The sequence below is a fragment of the Elephantulus edwardii genome, unplaced genomic scaffold (assembly GCF_000299155.1).
Source record: "Elephantulus edwardii isolate Elephantulus edwardi_28Jun2011 unplaced genomic scaffold, EleEdw1.0 scaffold00076, whole genome shotgun sequence".
NCBI lineage: Eukaryota > Metazoa > Chordata > Mammalia > Macroscelidea > Macroscelididae > Elephantulus > Elephantulus edwardii.
Genome location: NW_006399826.1, coordinates 7,043,738 through 7,058,389, shown reverse-complemented (window position 1 = coordinate 7,058,389; position 14,652 = coordinate 7,043,738).

Here is a 14,652-nt window from a genome sequence, read left to right as displayed (position 1 = left end):
AGGAGAGGAAGGCCCTCTATGAGGTGGATTGATTCAGTAACTGGGATAATTGGGATGGGAGTGTCAGAGACAGTGCGATTGGCACAGGACAGAGTTGAGTTTAGGGCTGTTGTACATAGGGTCGCTATGAGTTGCAGGTGACTCGACGGCACATAACAACAACAACAACAAAGGTATTGGGGAAAACAGCAGGGTTAAAGGCAAAAAATAGGTTTAAATATCATCAAAAGGGAGAAGGAGGGAGTTCAGTATGTCCTTTTTGGGCCAGAGATTACTACCTTAGACCAAGAATAGACTAGACTATCAGTAGCAACAGAAATGTTGGAAAACCAAAGACTAAAATGAGAACGAGCTGAATTAGTACTGCTGCCCCATGGAGCCAGTGCTGAATGTTTTTGCCTAGCCTTTCTGTCAGAGGGGTTGGGATGAGTGTGCAGAATTGGCAGAACGACAATAGTTACTGTCGAAGATTCCATTTCACTTGGTATAACAGTCAACACTCATATTAACTGCAGTCAAGAAATGAAAAGACATGTTGCTGCAACAATGAATGACTGGAAACCCTAAGTCTCTGTAAGCTTTGATTAAAATTAATTAAAAAATGAAATAATAATAATAACAATATAATAATTTAAAAAGGCATGTTGCATTGTCAAAATCTGTGTCTAATTGAAGCCACGGTATTTTCTATCACTTCTTATGCATCTGAAAGTTGGATAGTGAACAAAGATAACAGAAGAATGCCTTTGAATTGTAGTTTTGACAAAGAGTACTGAATATCTCACAGACTGCACAAAGAACATGCAAATCTACCTTGGGAGAAATGCAACCAGAATGCTCCTTAACATTTTTGTGAATGGCTATGATGGTGAAACTTTATCTCACGTAATTTCGGCATGTTATTAGAATGATCCAGTTCATGCTCAATGACTTCATACTTAGATAATGTACACTGTCCTGGAATGGGTGAAAGAAAGGACATTCTGAAAGTAACAGATGCTTAGAAACCATGTATATAAGGATTAATAGCCCTGACAAGGGTAACTGGGGGAGTGGGAGAAAGGAGGCTGTGCATGAATGGACTCATAACGATAAAAACAGAAAAGCAATACAAAGCTTAATAAAAGCACACACACACACACACACACACATACACACACACAGAGAGACAAAGACATCTTGCTGGGAAACTTGGAGGGTCAGTGAAAGAGAGGAAGATCCTTGACACGGTGCCTAGACTATTGGACTTGTGTGTGATGGAAATTCTGTAGATGACACAGGGTGAAGTTTCAATCTGTTGCTTATAGGATCACTTTTAGTCACAGACTCAGCCCTAAATAACAACAAAAGAACTGTTTGATATTGGTCCAGAACCATAAGCCTTATGAGAAGAGCAGGTATGTGAGCATCCCTGAGAAGTTGTTTTGACTGAAGAACTATATCCTGAATGTTTGTAACTTGAATTATAATCTGTTACTCCTATAATAAACCCTATTTTCATGAGTATTGCCTGTGAGTTCTGTGTGGCCATTACAATAGAATAGCGGACTTAGTAAGAACAATACTGAGAGCCCTGGGAAGAACAACAGGTATTAATCAATAGAAGAAGGTGTAGGGCATTGGAGTATATCTGATCTCATAAAAATCAGATTGGGACTATTGCTGTAGACAGAAATGATGGAATTCAGATGTTTCCACCTACAAATCTGCCACATTATTTTATGAAAATGAACGTAGATATGGAATATTTGAGTTTATGGTATGCTATGATGTTTTAAATAATTATCAAACAGTTTCCCCAAAAGCCTTGTACCACTCTGCATTCCCACCCACAGTGAGAAGTTCTCCCTCCTCTACATCCTTGTTAATGTGACAACCCCACTGCTGTCTTGTCTGTAACTGTTTGTAATGACCCTCCATCAGGTTTCTGAGTCCAGAACCCTTCATAGAAAGAGACCATTCTCTTTTTCCCTCAAAGTGGCTGATGGATTTAAAGTGTCAACAATTCAGCTAGCAGTCACCTGTTACCCACTACACCATCAGGGCTGATATGATTAAGACTGAGCGTGTGCATCATTTTACTTATGGACTTTTAACATTAGACATGTTACTGTTATGCTTTTGGTATTTTGTATAAATCCTTTACTTTTATTCTGTTAATTCACAATTTGACACATAGTTGCTGGGCAAAAAAAATCCAATAATTTACTGATTTATAGTGTCTAGTGTGCATTGTGCATTTAATTTATATTTCCTAGTCGTCACACCCCTAAGTATGATATGTGACATCCACAATCAAAACCAGCTAAATTGGTCACCAGACTGTCTTACCTCTCAACATTTCAAATCACTCTGCAGTTGGAAACTGAGGAAAATTAATTTGTTTAAAGACTTGAAACAATTTCAAACTTACAGAAGAATAGTACAAAGAACTCTCCACCATTTAAGAAAGTCCAATAACCCTGAGTATGTGAGCGTTTAATTGATACATCAGGACAGTCTACCACGTAACGAAAACATAACTAAATTCAGGAAAACAACATTGATAAATGTCATCCTTGGACTTGGTCCAATTGTCACCATCTATCCTAATAATGTCTTTTCTAACAAAATGATCATGCTGAGAATCTTGCTTTGCATGTGGTTGTCATGTTCTTTTAGTCGTCCTATGTCTGAAATCGATTTTCACTCTGGCTTTGGTGTCCATAAACTGGACACTTTTGTAGACTACAGGGTAGTTATTTTATGGAGTGCTCTTCAATTAGTGGATATCAGAGGCTTCCTTGTGATTAGATTCAGGTTATGCATCATTGGCAGGAATATCACAGAGGTGATGTAGTGTTCTCCCTGCATCCTATCAGGTAGCACACAATTTCAATTTGTATCATTAATGATGATGTTCACTTTGACACTTAATTAAAGTGTCTCCCTAGCTTATCCACTAGGAAGATACTATTTCCCCTTTGTAATGAATAAGTATACTGAGGAGAGGTTATTTGAAAGTATATAAATACACCTTTCCGAATGAAACTTCTTATTGGTTAATTAATGCATTTCTAGCACTATAACCTGCTAGATACTTATTTTATAGATTTGATTAATTATTTTGAAATTAAGTGTCAGATTTTAACCTGTGGGATGCCATTTAAGCTGAGTTTTGGGTTCTTTTGATGCATCTTCCTATTTGCTTTTCAGTCTATCCTTTCTAACACATGTATCAGGGTCCTTCGAAGCTTCCCTTCCTCATCTGTGAAATTACCTGTTTCTCTATTGATGCTTGCTTTCTTTCACCAGAGGATATCAACTAGAAAAGAAGATAATGGCTTAATGCTATCGGAGTATTATTCTTCTCAGACCTTTTCATGAACAATGTTACTGTGTGTATATTTGTGTATGTATTCATCCATTAAAACTCACTGACCCACTCATTCACGTTCAATTAGAGTCCAAAACTTTCTTATCCATTTCTATAATTATTCCTTTCTTTTCCCTACAGAGTAGGCTCCTTAATCACCATTGTCGTTGTTATTGTGTATAGCTGAATCTGACCCAACCCATATCTGACTCTCCTGTGGGTGTTCAGAGGCAATTAATCCCATAGGAGGAGTTTGTCCATCCTTGTCCAGAGGAGCTGCTAATGTATTTGAAGCATATGCCTTCAGGACTGCAATGCAGTTTCTTACCACTAGTCTACCAGAACTCAATCAATGGAGCTCCTTAATGATGTTAAAAATAGAAGGATACAATGATAACTTAGTATTATAGCAGGGTAATTCAGTACTAATGTTCTTAACACCTCTCTCCTCTTTTGTTTCCACTTCTCTGTAGAACAAGGAATAATTGACACCATTATTGATTTAAGAAGAGCAAGTATTAGAGACATGATAATCACATTCCCTTCTCTAGCATCAGGCTAGTTCGCTCAGCAGCTCAAGCTAGATGAGGGTAAGGGATGGGCTTCATTGAAGTTTTGATTCTTTTATGCAAGATAGCATTTCAAAATCAGAAATGAGAATGAATTTTGCATTAGAAATTTGCAGAGTTCTATATTACAGAAAAGAAGCTGCTTTCCAAATGGAACAAGGGGATATTTTATATTGTGTAGCTTGAAAACAGGAAAGGTATGAGTCAGAGTTGTAACTTTTAGTCACACCTATTTAGTCTGTATTGTTGTTGCTGTTGCTATATGCCGTTGAGTCACCTGCGACTCATAGCAACCCTATGTACAACACCCCTAAACCCTGCTTAGTCTGTATACAGAGCAAATACTTTAAAAAGCTGGGCTACATTAAAAAAATGTGGAATCAGAATTCAAGGAAGTCTCATCAACAAGCTGTGTTATGCAGAGACACAACCTATTGAAAGTGAACAAGACATGAAAAAACTTGCTGAAAAAGCTCAAAAGTTATAATCTTCAGTATGGATTATTTCAACATAGAGAACACTAAGTTCCTCTACACTGGACCAATAGGAAACATTGTAATTGATGAAGACTGAAGCTGTCAACAATCTTATTTTACTTAGATCTACAGTCAATAGTCGTGGTAACAACAGTCAAGAAATCACAAGGCACATTGTATTGGGGAAATTTGCTGTCAAGGACCTCTCCAAAGTGCTAAAGAACAATGATGTCAATTTGAAAACTAAGGTGAGCTTTTGTACTGGAGAGTGTGAAACCAGGCTGCTTCTTGGAGGCAAGGATTCTGAAGCTTTGTCTGACATACTTTGGACATGTTGTAAGGTGGCATCAGTCTTTGGAGAGGGGCGTCATGCTTGGGAGGGTGAAGGGGCAGCGCAGGAGAGGAAGACTCTCCATGAAATGAGTTGATTCAGTCACTGGGGTAATGGAGATAGATGCGTCAGAGACAATAAGATTGGCAAGGGATACAACAGGGTTCAAGTGCTGTTGTACATAGGATCATTATGAGAAACAACAACAATAACAACAATGCAAACAATAGCCTTTTTAATTGCTTTCTGTGCAAGTGAAAGTTGAAAATGGCAAGGATGACAGAAGAACAATTGATGCCTTTCAACTGTAGTTTCAAAGAAGACTAATAAAAAAAACCACTTCCTGCTGAAAGACTAAGCAAAGCTATCTCAGAGGAAGTGTATCCAAGATGCTGCTTGGAGGCAAGGATGATGAAACTTTGGCTCACATACTTTGAGCACATGGTGATGAAGGTCAAATCCATGTAAAAAGACATCATTCTGGGAGAAGTGGAGAAGGAGACAAAGAAAAGAAGACCCTCAATAAGATGGGTTGACGTAGTGGCTGTAACTTGCACTCACGCACATCAAAGGTCATTAGGACGATGCAGGGAACAGCAAGGTTAAGATCTGCTGCTTACAGGGTTGCTATGGGTCTTAGGTGACTCAATGGCACCTAACAACAACAACAACAAAATATTACAGAATGTTATGTAATCAGAGAAGTTGTACAATATAAAAACTAATATAGCATCAACATTAAAGGAAGATTCATTGCACTGAGATTGTGTCATTAACATGATACAATCTTGTTTTGGTACAATGAAGAAGACTTGAAGCAAGTATCGTACAATGAAGAAGACTTGAAGCAAGTATCACAACATAAAGGAAACAAAAATTTCCAAAACTGAGTCAATAAACAACACCATGATAAATTATTGAGGTGGTCAAGGATTTAATTTTACTTGAATCCACAGTAAAACCCCATAGAAGCATGAGAAGATAAATTAAATTTCGCATCTGCTGCAAAGGACCTCTTCAAAGGACAAAGACCTCATGTGGGCACCTGGATGCCCCTTACTCAAGTCATTATATTTTCAATCACCTCATATGCACATAAAAAAAATAGTTCGGTAATGAATAAAGAAGACCAATGAAGAATTGATGACTTGGAATTGGGGTGTTAGCCCAGGATATTGGATGTGCAATGAATGAACTGTCAACAGAAGTAACAAATTGTCTTTTAAAAAGTAAAGTCAGGATGTCCTAAAAAGACAAATAGTCTTTGTCTCACATACTTTGGCTATGTTTTCAAGAGAGGTCAGTCGAAAGGGAACGATACCAGAGGATTACAAAAACGAGGAACATCAGTGGTTTCTCCAAAGTCTCCCAACAAGTTTGAATCAGAGAATATCTTGGATTATAAATTTTAGAGTGTAAATCTTAAGGCTCTCCATCTAATTCTTTCTAAAACACACACAATTTATGTGTCTGTATTTGCATCAACTGTTTGTTTTTGTCGTGTGGTGGGCTTTTTAAAAATCTTTTTTAAAAGATATAAAATTCCCTTTCTTCCAAATCTCTCCACTGTCTAACATAGAGGTATCTAGTGTACAGCTTGGCCGACTAGTTACATTAGCGCCAAAATAACAATTATGTAACTCATAGGAAGAGCTACAATTATAGTAAGCACAAAGAGAGAAAAAGACAGGGATTTCAGCCATGTTTTCTCCACTCTCTCACCTTATTTCTATTCCACGTTACAGACAACAGCACACCTTCCTATCAGTGTGGAGACCACTGAGACACTTCTACATTATTCAATCTAACCACAGTGGCTTCCAAGGGGAAAATAAATACCTCGACTGAGGCTTCACTGGTCTGCATCGCATGCACAAGCATGAAGGATTTCTTTGCTGTCAAACTTTCAGGTGGGAGCAAAATTCCCATGCTGAGCGCTGTTGCTCACTGCAACACTTCAGATATATGATTTGGCACATGGAGTCTTAGGCATCTCTCCTCCCATCATGCCTCCAGCTCAGGCAGGCATGGGGAGGAACAGGATCCTTGACTATCAGTCGCTAACAGATGTGGCAGGTCCAGAGAGCTGACCACCTGTCAGCACGTCTAAAGAGAAAATCATCGCTCTGCCACCATTGGGCCATGCATTTGCAACTGTGTTTCTGGAAGAGAAAATGCGTCTTACTGATACATGAGAAAAACAAATGAGAATAAGAGGGATGGGAGGAAGAAGGAGAATATATAACACACTTTCCCAAAGCCCTATTAAAAGAGAATTATACTCAGGTTTAAGATTAAAAGCAAAGCAAAATCTGTGAAGCAGAGTTCCTGTGATTCCAGGGATCACAATAGATTTATCAAAACACCCCAAACCTGCTAACCTTCTGCTGTACGGTCTGTTCCGACTCATAGACTCTCCATCAGTTTCTGAAATCTTCATGGAGGAGACTGTCCATCTTTCTCCTTCAGAGCAACTGGTGGATTCACACTTGTCCACATTCCTCAGCATCGTAGCTGTCCAGTAGATTCTGCAGTACACCAGCAGGGCTTCTCATTTAGATTTAAAAAAAAACACATGAAAGCAGATGATTGAATATGATACATGCCACATAGCTCATGGGACCCCTTAGCGGGGACAAGGGAGGTGGACAGCGGCAGGTGAATTTGTTTGAGGACTGACACACAAATGTCTATAGAGCATTGTTAATGTTTCAGAAAAAAAATTATATTAACAGTACACCTGTAGTTAGTTATGCTCCAAAAGCAATTTTTGTTAAGTCTTGATTATTTGTAAAAACATATTTGGTGTTGTTATATACCTTCAAATTGGAATGGCTTATAGCTGATCTGCTGGAGGGTTTTCAGAGGCAGTAAATGACACCTTTCTCCTGCAGAATAGATGGTGGTTCAAATCACATGCCTTTGGGCTGCCATCATAACTCCTTACACAATGCTGTCAGAGGTCTCCACTAACAACCATGTTGCTGTTGTTGTGGACCACCGACTTGGAACCGACTCATAACTGACCTTCCAGCAGGCCTTCAGATGCAGCTAATCACACAGGAAGAGAGTGTTTGTCTTTTTCCTATGGAGCAGCAAGTGGATTTGAACCCTGATCCTTTGGATTGACAGCCCAGTTCCTTACCATCAAGCCACCAGGGCTCCCTTAATAACACACACAGAAGGCTGAAACTCTGTTCATTTACTACTTGAATATTCTAATGAGCTCTGATCAAGATGTCATTATTACCTAGATATAAAAGTACCTTAAATCCCATGATTTCATCTCAAAGGCTGAGCCTCTCCAAGAGTTTGAACCCAACAGACACTCCAGGGGAAAAAAAAACTGGCTATCTCATTCTCTCTGATTTGCACCTGCAGAAGCCCAATGAACTGTCAAACTAAAAATCAGCCCAGACATCACTGTAATGACAAAGAAAGTATTTGAGTGTTAGGATTTTGTGGTGTGTTTGCGTTTTGGGGGTTGTTTGATAATGAATAACTGATTTTGTAAAATTTTCTGGTGTTTTAGCTGTTGGGGTTAGGTGCATTCAAGTTCATTATAGCTCATAGAAATCCTAAAAGCAATAAAACTTAAACAGGCCCTATTCTGCACCATCCACAGGATCTCTGGTATCCTTGAACCCATTATTACAATTAATGTGTGCATCCATGTCACTGAGAATCTTCCTCTCTCTCTCTGACCCTCCACATTCCCCAGCATAATGTCTTTTTCCAAGGATTAACAACTTTTCCAAAGTACGTGAGACAGAGTGTCACATTCTTGCCTCTAAAGAGCACTGTGGTTACTCTTCTTGTTAGCTTTGTTTGGTTTTTACCAGTCTTTGGTTACTCAGTTCGCTTCTCCAATATTACAATTTAAAGGTATAAATTCTTCTGTCATCCTTGCTCATTATGTACTTTCAGATGCATAGGAAGCAGTTAAAAATATCATGAATTGGGTAAGGTAAATCTTAATCTTTAAATTGGCATCTCAGTGCTGCATAATATTTCATTGTGTGTCTATAACACAGCTTCTCTATCCATTTGTTTGTTGATGGGCACTTGGGTTGTTCCAGCTCTGCTATTGTGAACAAAGCATGCTGAGTTAAATATCTCAGTTACAAAAAGATAAATACTGCATAATGCCACTGTTATAGAACAGGATTGATGTGGGGGTTGAGGAGAAGCAGAAAAGAGGGGATAAATAATGTACATAGCACTGAAACAGAAGAGGGAGAGAAATGTATAAAAGGAATATATGAGTAGGTATTATTAGCATGTCAAGAGTCCAGAATAAGAGTTGCATAGTAAAGTGGTCTAGGGAGGGGTGGGAGAGAGGACCTATATAACACTGAAATAATTTTTTTTCCCCAAGAAAAAAGTGAACTGAGGTGGAGGGGGGACAGGGAGGAAAGTTTGCAACAATGAATTAATGGAAATCCAAGTTCTTTATAAACTTCCATTAAAATCTAAAAAAGAAGTTTATAGGAATACTCAAAAAATTGACAGCACATTTTAGAGTTCTATGGCAGCATATTTACTCAATGCAACACATGTTTTGATCTTTTTAAATGCTGTTACAATGGAGGCTGACTCTAAATCCATGTAAAATGAAATAATTGTCAACTTCAATCTTTTCTCCAGCTATCACAATATTGCATATTTGGTCTAAAAGTAAAGATCTTGGTGTTGAGATGCAATCCACATTGAAGGTTGTAGTGTTTGATCTTCTGTAGCATGTGCTTCAAGCCCTCTTCACTTTTTGCAAGCAAAGTTGTGTCATATGTATAATGCTGGTTTTTAATGAGTCTTCTTCCAATTCTGATGCCACATTCTTATTTATATAGTATAGCTTCTCAAGTAACTTGCTCAACATGCAGATTGAATAGATTGAAAGGCCCTTACCCACAGCTTTCCTGATTTTACAGCATGTAGTGTTCCCTTGTTCTGTTCAGACGACTGCTTCTTGGCCAGTGTATGAGTTTCACATGAGCACAGTGAAGTGTTCTGGAATTCCCATTCTTCTCAATATTAACCATAAGTTGTTATACTTCACAATGAAACACAAGTTATAGGATTGAGATGGGGGGAAGAAAGGGAATAGAATGGGTAGATAATGAACAGTGCACAGGAGTGGGTGAAAGAAAGGACATTCTGAAAGGAATAAAGGATTAGAAACCATGTGTATGACAATGAATAGGCTTCCAAGAAGGATTGGGAAAGGGGGAGGGAGGAAACTGCGGATGAATCAAGTAACAACAATAACAAGAATTGGGGGGAGGGGGGGCGGATAAAAAGCCTGTTGGTTGAGATGCCTCTAAATTCCAACCTAAAATAAACAAACAAAATCACAAGTAAACATATTACTAGTATTCTTCGTTTTTAGCCAAGATCCATCAAACAACAGCAATTTGACTTCCAGAGCCATCTTTCTATGACTTCTTCTAAATTCAGCTTGAATTTCTACAAGTTCCCTGTCCGTTCACTTACGGCAAGTTTTCATAATTTTCAGCAGGATTTTTACTTAGGTGTGATATTAGTAATTTTCTACAATAATGCCCACATTCTGTTGGAGTGGGAACAAATATAAATCTCTCCTGGTCAATCAGTCAGTCAGTCAGGTAGCTGTTTTCTGGATGCTTTGACATAGAAAGTCCAGGACTATGTCTATTTCTGAAGCATTTCAATTGGTTTCCTGTCAATGCCTGGGGCTTATTTTTTATAATGCCTTCAATGCATCTCAGAGTTCTTCCTGTTCTTGTTCTTGATGCTATTTCTTTATATTGCTCAATGTTGACCAGTTATTTTTGTTACAGTGAGTCTGTGTATTCCTTGCATCTTCTTTTGATGTTTCCTATATAATTTTTTATTTTGCCCATAGAAACTATCAGTATTGCTACTTAATACTTGAGTTTTTGTTTTTTGGGTTTTTTTCTTTTGATTTCTTTTTTTTTTAAATTTTACTAGTTTTAATGAACATTTACAGAGATTTTGGGTTCTCATTCATTCATTGTTGCACTGTTTTCTCTACCCTCCTCCCCAGTTCGTTCTTCTTTCCCCCGCCCCGAATGTCTGTTTTAATTGTCCAATTGCCACAGTACTTGTCAAAGCCAGTTCTGATTACTCTCCTTTGTCAGTGAAGGGGATGGCGTATTCTCTTAATGCTTGAGTTTATTGTTCTGTACCTTGAGCTGGAGAAATTCCAAATATATTCTTTCCCTTTGACTTTCTAACTCTGGTTTTTTTGGACACATTGTTTCTAATCCTTGACTTGGTCTTCATAAACTATGGGGCTCTACTTCTCATAATATCTAACTATTGTTTTTCATGTTGAAGACATGCTCTTTCAAAAGTGGTTGACTATCATGATTCTTAATCCTAGTCTGGAAGCTCCACAGGAACATATTCATTTGTGTGATCCAGCTCAGGGCACATCCATGCTGTTTTAACTGTATTTTGCAGCAATTATTATGTTTAACTTATACCAATATAACATTTTCTTTTGAGAATAAATTAATAATACAATGCAGTTTCTCACCTCCAAGCCAATAAAGCTCCAGAATTAAAGGAAAAGATAGGGGGGAAAAACAAACAAAAAGTCTTCTACTCAGTTACTAATAATATTGCAACTAATTGCATTTCAATTAAAAATAGAAAGTGTTTATTAAACAGTTTTATAATCACTAATTTACAGTAATTTACATATTGCAATGGGAAAGTCTGCTGTTAGGGACCTTTCTAAAGTACTCAAGAGCAACGGTGTCTCTCTGGAGACTAAGATGCGCCTGATACAGACCATGGTCTCTGCTATCACTTGTTATGCATCAGAGAGTTGGACAATGACTAGTGAGGATAGAAGGAGAATTGATGCCTTTGAGCTGTGTTGCTGGAGAAGAGTATTGAATGCACCATGGACTGCCAAGAAAACAAACAGATTCATCGTAGAATCTGTTAAACCAGGCTGCTCCTTTGAGGCAAGGATTCTGGAGCTTCGTCTGACATACTTTGAACATGTTGTAAGGAGAGACGGGTCCTTGAAGAGGGACATCATGCTTGGGAGGGTGGAGGGACAGTGCAGGAGGGGAAGACCCTCTATGAGGTAGATTGATTCAGTGACTGGGGTGATCTGGATGGGTGCGTTGGAGGCAGTGCGATTGGCACAGGATAGAGCAGGCTTTAGGGCTGTTGTACATAGGGTCGCTATGAGTCGCAAATGACTCGACAGCACATAACAACAACAACAATGTACAGTAAGATTATTACATTTGAACAATGTACAACTGTATTCTCACCTATCATTCTATGATTAAAATTGACAAAAAGTGTTACTAAAGATTTTATCTGATCTGGTTTTGGATGATACCCATGAGGAGAAGGAAGCCATGGCAACAAGCAGGGTGATACCACTGTATGTAGGAAAAACTTATAATGGAGAAAATCAACAAGCAAGAGAGCAAAATGAAAGAAAGTTTAGGATTACAAAGATAGATACAGCACACGGAGGCAAGATGGACATACTGTTACAACGAAACTACAATATGTGGACACATTTATGGCTGGTTTGGAGATTAGGTTGTACAGGATGTTTACAAGGCATCTGTGGTGGTTAAGATCATGCGCCAATTTAGCTGCTTAAGATTCTTTGGCCTGGAATTACAATGTAGCCGTTCCCTTGATGAGGTTTGTGCAATGTAATCATCCCTTTGATGAGATCTTCTACGGGCAGCCAATTGGGTTCGGAAGTCTGGCAAAGTTTCCTTGCTTTTGGATCTATCTAGATATCACACCACTGTGGTTCTTTGGATTAAAGTAAGTGACCTGGCTTATCTTGGACTGGTGAACCTCTGTGGCTGTTTCACTCAGTCACTCCATGTCACCCTATCATCTATGCCATTAGGGATGCATAGTTTCATGTGCACAGACACACGCACCACACTCAGACACAGATGATAAAGTTGAGTCAGCGCCAAGTCACACAGAGCCTATGTAAAACAGATCTTAACCTTACCTGCTTGAAAAAGAAGTCCACGTTAAAAACAAAGGCTATAGATAAACCCTTTTGGAACTTCCCAAAATAGCCCTATCTCCAAATAACACTAAGTATTCACTGCTTTTGCTGCTCTTTGGCTTCATAACCCCCTGCGGAGGTCTTTTGTGAGGCTCTGTAACAATGCAGAGCCCCTCAGCTCTCAAGATTCTCTGTTATCACTCACACCTCATTATTTGTGTGGCCAGAAGATGAGAAACTACAGGCCCATTGTCACTCTACATTCTTTGCCGGCTGTTCATTTTGATTCAAGTTGATTATGAAAATTCAAGGTGAACAATCACTCAGAGAAAAGAAAGTTGCTCCGACAAAAGAAAAAAGCTCAACTGAGATGATAAGAGAAACCCCCACTGCTCACAATACCCAGGACAGACTCAGGCAAGGCAGAGATGACTGATAAGTAAAGGTCTCATCCTTGATGATGTCTACATGACATTCTGCGCCGTGCACTGCAGGGAGCACAGGGACACCCCAGTCACCTCAGGATACAAGCAGAAGCTCAGGGTGCCTCCTGAGCCCTGCTTTTGCCAGACATCATCCAAAGGTGAACAGAGCCTGCTCTATTTCTCAGAATAAAAGCCTGGAATAATCTTCTCTCTTTTGTAGGGTTTTCAAGGGCCTGGCAACCCCTTAGCATAGCCTTTCTAGACTTCACAGACTGGAGGGATAAATTTGTGAACAGGCAAGGTCCTCAGAGCAAACAAGCTAGAGCGAGTGCATTCAGATGATTCATCTCCCAGAAAGCTTGGGGTCAAGCTTACGCTTGGAGGGGTGTTTACAAACAATTGAGAGAAGAGAGGACTGTGGGAATATTATGGTGGGGATAAATAATTCATAAAGCACAAACCAGAATAAAGTAGAAATTATGATTTTTTTTTTATACTCAACTTTAGTTTCAAAGCCAAGTTCCGGTAGCATATAGCATGGGCTTAGATACTTACAGGAAAAAAGGAGCAAGAGTAAAAATGAGACGGGCAAAGAGAAGGAAATGAGAAAAGCCTTCCGTATCCAATATTCTAGTGAAGAAACGTCTGCTTTACTGTAATGTGCTGGGATTCGCGCTCTCACACAACTCTACGTGCTGTGTCAAAGAAAGGTTTTGCGCTAACTTTCTGACCCTGACTTGGGATTTCGGCCTCACACACTCCTATCTCAAAACGGAAGCTAACATTTTAAAGACAAAGGAGCTCAACTAAATACCTGTTTTGTTCTCTGTACCCAGAACATGCCCACATTAGTATCCTTCGATTCTCCATGATCTCCATGCCACACATGCCATACACAGGAGGTTTCCTCGCCTCTGGGAAGACTAGAAAAATACAGATCCCCCCCAAAAATACAGGTCCCCAAACTCACTGTGGTTGAGGTTGTCTCATAGTGACAACATATAGCAGAATAGAAAGTCCTCCAAGATTCCCAAGGCTGTAAATATCGATGGAGACAGACTACCATCATCCTCTTCTTCTGGGAAGGGGCTGGTGAATTGAAACAATCTTTTTTTATTAACATAGGAGTGTTTCACCACTGTGCCAACCAGAGCTCCCAAATAAAAGATATAAAGCAACAATTTCATTTGAGACCAATAATTGTCATTATAAAAATCCCCCACGCAGTGGTAACATTTTATTAAAAAGTTGGGTAATCTGCCCTTTTAAATTTGATTTTTTTTATTTTGAGATAATTTCAGATACGCCTAAGGATGTAAGAACTGATGCATGCTTCACCCAGCTTCGACCTCTGATAACATCTTGAAAACTGTAATATAAGATCAGCGGGATATTAAAAACACAATGTCACCATCAGGACATCCCCTGTTGCCCCTTTTTAAGCTTGTCACTTGCCCTTTTTCCCCCTATCTACTCCTTAAATCC